The following is a 6837-nucleotide window of genomic DNA, read 5'->3' as shown; positions in this document are numbered from 1 at the left end:
TAGCTTATGGCAGCCAGTCAGCAGCCTAGTGAGTGGCGATGTGCGATGTGCTATACAGCAGGAAAAAAATTACAATGATGTCACTCATTCATTCATTCAGTTGGAAGCCCAGCCCCCCCTGCTTAAAACATCTTCCCGTGCGTGGGGAATATCAGGATGTGTTATCCAAATAAGGGCATGTACATCACATATAGCAAATGATGTGATTTCCTGTCGATGAGATAAACGCAACTGTCCTCACAGTCCGCGCATAGAGACATTGCAGCTGTTTAGTGGTACCATTGCTCTGTGTTTACTGAAAGGGGAAGTTGCCTGGTCCCCCCTGAAATGTAACTTTACTGCGGTCGGATTTTTGGGAGGTTGACTAATAGGATTCAAATACTAGGTCGGACTTTTGGGAATTTTTTCTTGTAAATCTAATTATTTTTGTATTACATTAAGCAAAGATATGAGAGTTTGTTACACATTCTGTATAGCCTGGTAATCAGAATCAGAAAGACTATTGATCCCTGGTGGGAAATTCTTCTTACATAAAGCAAAGATATGAGTATTTCTGCACTTGCTTCTGTTTGTATCCGCCAGTACCTGCTTTTTCCCAGCAATGGTTTTGATTACAATAAATGTACACCTTTAAATTAAGCTGTATATGTGTCTTTTTAAGGAAAAGGACAATAAATCGCCTAACACATATACATAACACAATAAAACAAGATTATTGTGGAACTCAAAATGTTAACTGTACTGTTATTAGTCTGTGCACATTAGATCATTAGTAACATTAAATGTAACACAATAAACCAAAGTACATCAGTAGGTGTTTCCTTCTTCCTTCGTCTTTCTGATAGTTTTTTACTAGCCTATATACTACAACAGTGTAATAAAATCCTGAAATTATGGCTTTTAGTTTTGGTGTGCCACCCCATTTTAAGTGGCCCCATCTGGCCACCCCTATGAAAAAATTTCTAGAGGCGCCCCTGCTGTGAATGCTTGAAGTTATAGTGAAGCTGATTTTTTTTTTTTTTTTTCAAATCGTCTCTATTAAGCCATATTTAATGTGTTTTAAATCATCTAAACTTTACAGCACTTCACAGAATCCTCCGTCGCTGACTAGTGTTTTGGAGGTGTAACTGCAGAGTGACACAGACACTCACACAGATTGTCTTCGGCACTCGGCCTGTGGCCTCATGCCTACAACCGAATCACAGCCGTGACGATATCACAGTACAACATCACTCCCCCTCATGTGATATTGCTTAATCAAACCATAGCCTTTATGAATATACAATAAAAGAAAGCTAGTAATGTCTACATAGATTACACATGCAGCACAACAAGGCAAGGCAAGGCAAGGCAATTTTATTTATATAGCACCATTCATACACAAGGCAATTCAATGTGCTTTACAAGAGAAATACATCAAGATAAAACATTAAAGGAACAATAGATCATTAAAAACAAAAGCTAAAAGCAAGAAAAACAGTGCAGAAAATGCATTTAAAAAGCAAACATAAAGCAAAAGCAACAGCAGACAAATATAAAAACAATAGCTACAGATTATCCTAACAATAAGTTACATATCTAGTTCACTGGTAAGCTGCAGTAAATAGTAATGTTTTAAGCCCTGATTTAAATGAGTTGACAGTTTCAGCCGACCTCAGATATTCTGGAAGTTTGTTCCACAGGCGGGGAGCATAGAAACTAAAGGCTGCTTCACCTTGTTTGGTTTTGATCCTGGGAACACTGAGTAAACCTGTTCCAGATGATCTGAGGGGTCTGGATGCTTCATAACGTACAAGTATATCAGAGATGTATTTAGGCCCGAGACCATTTAGTGCTTTATAGACAAGTAACAAGATTTTAAAGTCTATCCTTTGACACACAGGAAGCCAGTGCAGTGACTTAAGCACTGGTGTAATGTGCTCCACTCTCTTGGTGTTGGTGAGGACTCTGGCAGCAGCGTTCTGGACGAGCTGCAGTTGTCTGATTGGGGGAATCACAACATTAACAACACTAATGACTGACACTGTAACACCCATAGTTTTCCATTTTATAACACATCTAAAAGTAATGACAGCACAATGTGACAGTGACTGTACCTATCAGTTCAGTAACACCCTCTGCTGAGGTATGGCAACACCACCTGGACAAACCACACGCAGAACTGCAGCACAATGTAATACCAGAGCCAGCAGTAATAATATTGATAATTAGTCTACTTTATATTTAATCATAATTACGTTTGCTCGTGATTATTTTAGACAGCAGTAGGGTTGTCTGTTGTAGCATAGCAACATTTTTTGTTATAGTTTGCAGAAATATACTGGAGGCGCTGGAGGGGGCAAAGCATACAGCAAGATAAATATATAGATAAGTGATATCACAGACAACAGAGCCTCCCCACAGCATTCAACCACCATTTCTTGGTTTAGGAAGTGGCTTCCAGATAATATTTGATATTCTAGGTCCTGCATAATCAAGGAATGGTGTCCATATATGATGAAATATACCAAATGTACCTCTAGACCAGTATGTCATATATTCCATGGGTAGGAGTATTGGTGGCTTGTTTGAAATCCATTTCAGTGATATACATTTACGTGCAGCATATGTTAACACAGTCTTTCTGTAAACCCTCTGGATCTGTACGTGTGGCATTCATAGCAGAAGGCAAACTGGATCCAAATCTAATTCTTTATTGAAAACCAAATTTAACTTTGAAACAGCTTTCAACCAAAACCTCTGAATATGTACACACGTCCATATAGTGTGTCTAAAACCAACCTCCTCTGCACTAGCCTGCTCTGTTACAGGTAATAATCTTGCACTCCAAACCTTAAATCACTTAAAGGTAAGGGCAAAAAGGGCTTTTGTGGTTTATAGGTTATAGTCTTGGATTAGGAAGCAGCTTTATACTGTTTATTGTAGCTGGCTGATGTGGAGCTAAATACTCATTACATGCACTGCCAGTTGGCCCAATGTACTGTCAACTATGCACTGCATTTTACAGGCTCACAGTAGGTTTTGAACATTCTAATCTGAAAACTAGCTAGTAATAGAGTGCAATATTTAACTCTGAAATATAGGAAAGTTAAAGTATAAGGTAGGGGCTCTGATTTCAGCTTCTTAACCCTGTAAGACCCTGTAGAAAAAAATGAGCAAATTTTTTTTTGGGAGCAGAACTTCTGTGTTTGTACTCACTTTGTCTGAACAGATATACAGAACATTTAAGTATTCATTTGCAGGGTTGATTGCTTACTTATCCCCATAACAGTATATATCATGAGTAATAATCACACAACAATCATAGTTTTATGAATAAGCATTTATTAATAAAAATATTGGAAAAAAATGTATTTACAAAACTTTTTCCTCCGTCACTTTCAATGTGGTTTGAATGAAGTCTGTGTTCACTTGCAGTGATAGTCCCTGAAACAGTTCTTTTCATCAGTGAAGCACAGGCGAACATTGCACTTGCTACACAGTGTGTTTGTGTATCCATTATTGCAGTGTCTGCAGCGTCTTCTCTTTGTCTTTTCTGGGAAACGTGCAATCATGTCTTTGTGTACATCCAGTGGGGGGACTGATAAAATCTGACCTTTCTGCGCTCGTGGCATTCTGAAATGGAAAAAGTAAAAAATAATAAAACTAAATATGTGAATAATAAATATGGGTCTTATATTGTAGTAGATAAACTGAAAGAATAGACAGGGTGGTAGACCATGTGTTGAGGGTAGAGATCTAAGTATTACCATTAGTACGTCCATAAGTATTATCATTTCAATACAAACGCTTATCAAAATTCCACTACATTCAAACAATACTGTCTGGCTGGCCTATTATGCTCTCTGCTTATCATACTAAAAGGAACACATGCATCCCCCCAGAGCACTTACAGGTTCACATTCAAGACCATTCGCACCTGTCCCTGAACAATGCAACAGGCATCCCCCCAACAAATCCAGAACATTCAGAACCTGTTTTTCTATCTCCTAATGCTACAAACTGCTGCTTGGGCAACACTGAGAAAAATAGCTCAGGATCATTTAGAAGTTAAAAAACAAACAAAAAACTACAAAGATACAGGGAGTTTCAAATACTGCTATAGATGCTGGAGTTTCAAATACCCCATACAATTTATTCATGTGTTTAATTATGGTCTAAGCTAAACTAAGTAAAAATTTAACAGAAAAGCACATTTAGAGCTTCGTTACAATGAATCATCTAATACTTTAAATTTCTACTATTTTTTTTTTTCAATTTGTGACCATGTGAGAAGTGCAGTGACCTTATGTAATGTGTAAGGAGCACAGGCTATTTTGACTACCACACTGACCCAACGTTGTAGAATTACAACATAGACATAACAAGCTATAAATCAAATTTGATGAATGTTTTCCAAAATAACTAAATATGTACATGTTCTAGACATTGTAATAAACAAAAAAAAAATATTTAAGGAATTTTACTTACTTTAATCCTGACAAATCCAGTCATGCAAAAAAAGGAGATGAGCTCAACGGGAAGTTTGCAGGTAGAGTGAGTTCATGGCCAGATGACCAGACCTATACACACTTCTTCTATCCAATAGCATTGTGAGGACAAACAATAGGACCCATTAACTATGTAAATGTGGTCTTGAGAAAAAAAAAACATTTGCAGGCCTTTTTTTTAGAATTGTTAAAAGTGATGTTGTAAATTTGCAACAGTGGGTTTTACAGGGTTAATGTGATTTATGTTTGTTTTTTTCTTTCTTTTCTCCTTTATGAAAGTAAACTGAGTAGGCTACAAAATTTTTGAGGATGTCACCTTTTTGGAAAAACTAATCAACATTTTTCACCATTTTCTGATATTAACACTGCAAAAGATCAATCACACATGCACACACACACACACACCTCCTGTATATCAACAGGCAAGCAGCAACCTCCAGGGCTGAAAAATGAAGCTAACGTGAAAGTGCCATTTCGATGAATGGCCACTTACATATAAATATATAAATAACTTATAATTATCCGACAGCAGAGCGGGGGAAAAGCGAGTGGGAGACCCGGCTCTCCTGTCGGCAACAGAGCGGGGAGAAAGCGATGGGGACAGTAGCACCGCGGACCGAGCCCCTCTCCCCGCTCGACCGAGGCCGGCTCCCTGCTCGCTTTTTCGGCCGGCCTCTCCCCTCCCCACTCGGCCGAAGCCGGCTCCCTGCTCGCTTTTTCGGACGGCCTCCCCTCTCCCTGCTTGACCGAGGCCGGCTCCCCGCTTGCTTTTTCGGTCGGCAGGAGAGCAGGCAGGCAGGGGGCCGGCAGGCAGGCAGGCAGGAGGCCGGCCGGCTCCCTGCCTGCCAGCCTCGTAGAACCTGCCAGCCTCGTAGAACCTGCCGGCCTCCTGCCTGCCTGCCGGCCTCGGACCAAGGAAAAAGCGAGTGGGGCCGGCGCTCCTGCTGGCCACGGACCGAGGAAAAAGCAAGGGGGACAGCAGTGGAGCGGGGAGGCATCGGATGCAGGCATCGGATCGCTTTGACTTGTAAAATATGCTAACCGTGCTACTAGCTTATTTTTTATCTAAACTTAGCTTACAAAGCTCTGCATTAGCAGACTTTCGCGGTGTGGTTTTCCATAAAACTAGGTAACCTAGGTCAAATTTGATTACATTAATTAATCTGATATGATTGAAATTAATTCACAAACAGCCTATATCTTAATGTAATGGTGGCAGCATGGAAGTACAGAGGAGTGGGGCGCTCACTAGGTCCAGAGAGGGCGGGCCCATTGGCTCTGCAGTGAGCAGCCTCTCCTTGAGACTGGCTCCAAGTGCGAGCTAGTCCCCATAGACCCCCATGTTTAAATGCCCAACTTCACAGCAGAAATAAACATGTTTACTGCCTGGTACAAAAAATGTTTTTGGTCTTTACAGCTGATTTCCCCGTTCACAACAACTGTATGGGGGGTGAATTTTTCTATAACTCACTCACAGTTACACACCATTAAGGGTGCGGCTGCTGTAGCACTTCTCGCCCAAATCACTTCTGGTCCTAAGAACAAAATTGGTGATGGGCAGAATGCCGAACTTGACGCTTCAAAATGGGAGTCCACAAGGGCAATAGGTGATGTCACAGTAGCTACGTCCATTATTTTTATAGCTAGTCTAAGGTAACAGGACATTTAGACATTGAACTGACAAAGACCTTTATGGGTTTGATGCATTTGAAAGGCTCATTCTGCTACCATGTTTGTAATATAAATCACTGTAACAGTTCTGTGTAATACAAGTATTTCATGAAATATTTAGGCATTACTTTGGGTGTGTAAGACAAAGAAAAATCATGCTCCCTCCATAAATACAACAAGAGTAAAAGTCTGAAGCCATGCTGCGAGGACGTAATAATCATTTCACATAATAAATAAAAATAAGGATAAAAAATGGAGAAAAACCATTGCTTTGCTTGACCCGAGAAAGGCGTCACAGATTCGGCCACTGCCATGCACACACGCCTCCTTTATATCAACGGGCAAGCAGCAACCTCCAGGGCTGAAAAATGAAGCCAACGTAGAAGTGCCGGTTCCTTGAATGGCCACTTGAGACTGGCTCCAGGAGCAAGTCAGTCCCCATAGACCCCCATGTTTAAATGTCCAACTTTGCAGCAGAAATAAACATGTTTAACAATTCAGTAACATGTTTGGTGATTGATTGCTAATATTCTGATGTCCCACATTAGCTTCTATAAATTATTAAGGTTAAAAAAATATGCTCTGTACAGTTCTTCTGTTTTTTATTTATTTATTATTATTTTTTGAATATACCACTAACTAGGTATTTTTTATAATGTCTCTGTGTGTGTGTATT

This window comes from Epinephelus moara, chromosome 14 (assembly GCF_006386435.1).
Source record: "Epinephelus moara isolate mb chromosome 14, YSFRI_EMoa_1.0, whole genome shotgun sequence".
Taxonomy (NCBI): domain Eukaryota; kingdom Metazoa; phylum Chordata; class Actinopteri; order Perciformes; family Serranidae; genus Epinephelus; species Epinephelus moara.
This window is presented reverse-complemented; position numbering follows the sequence as displayed.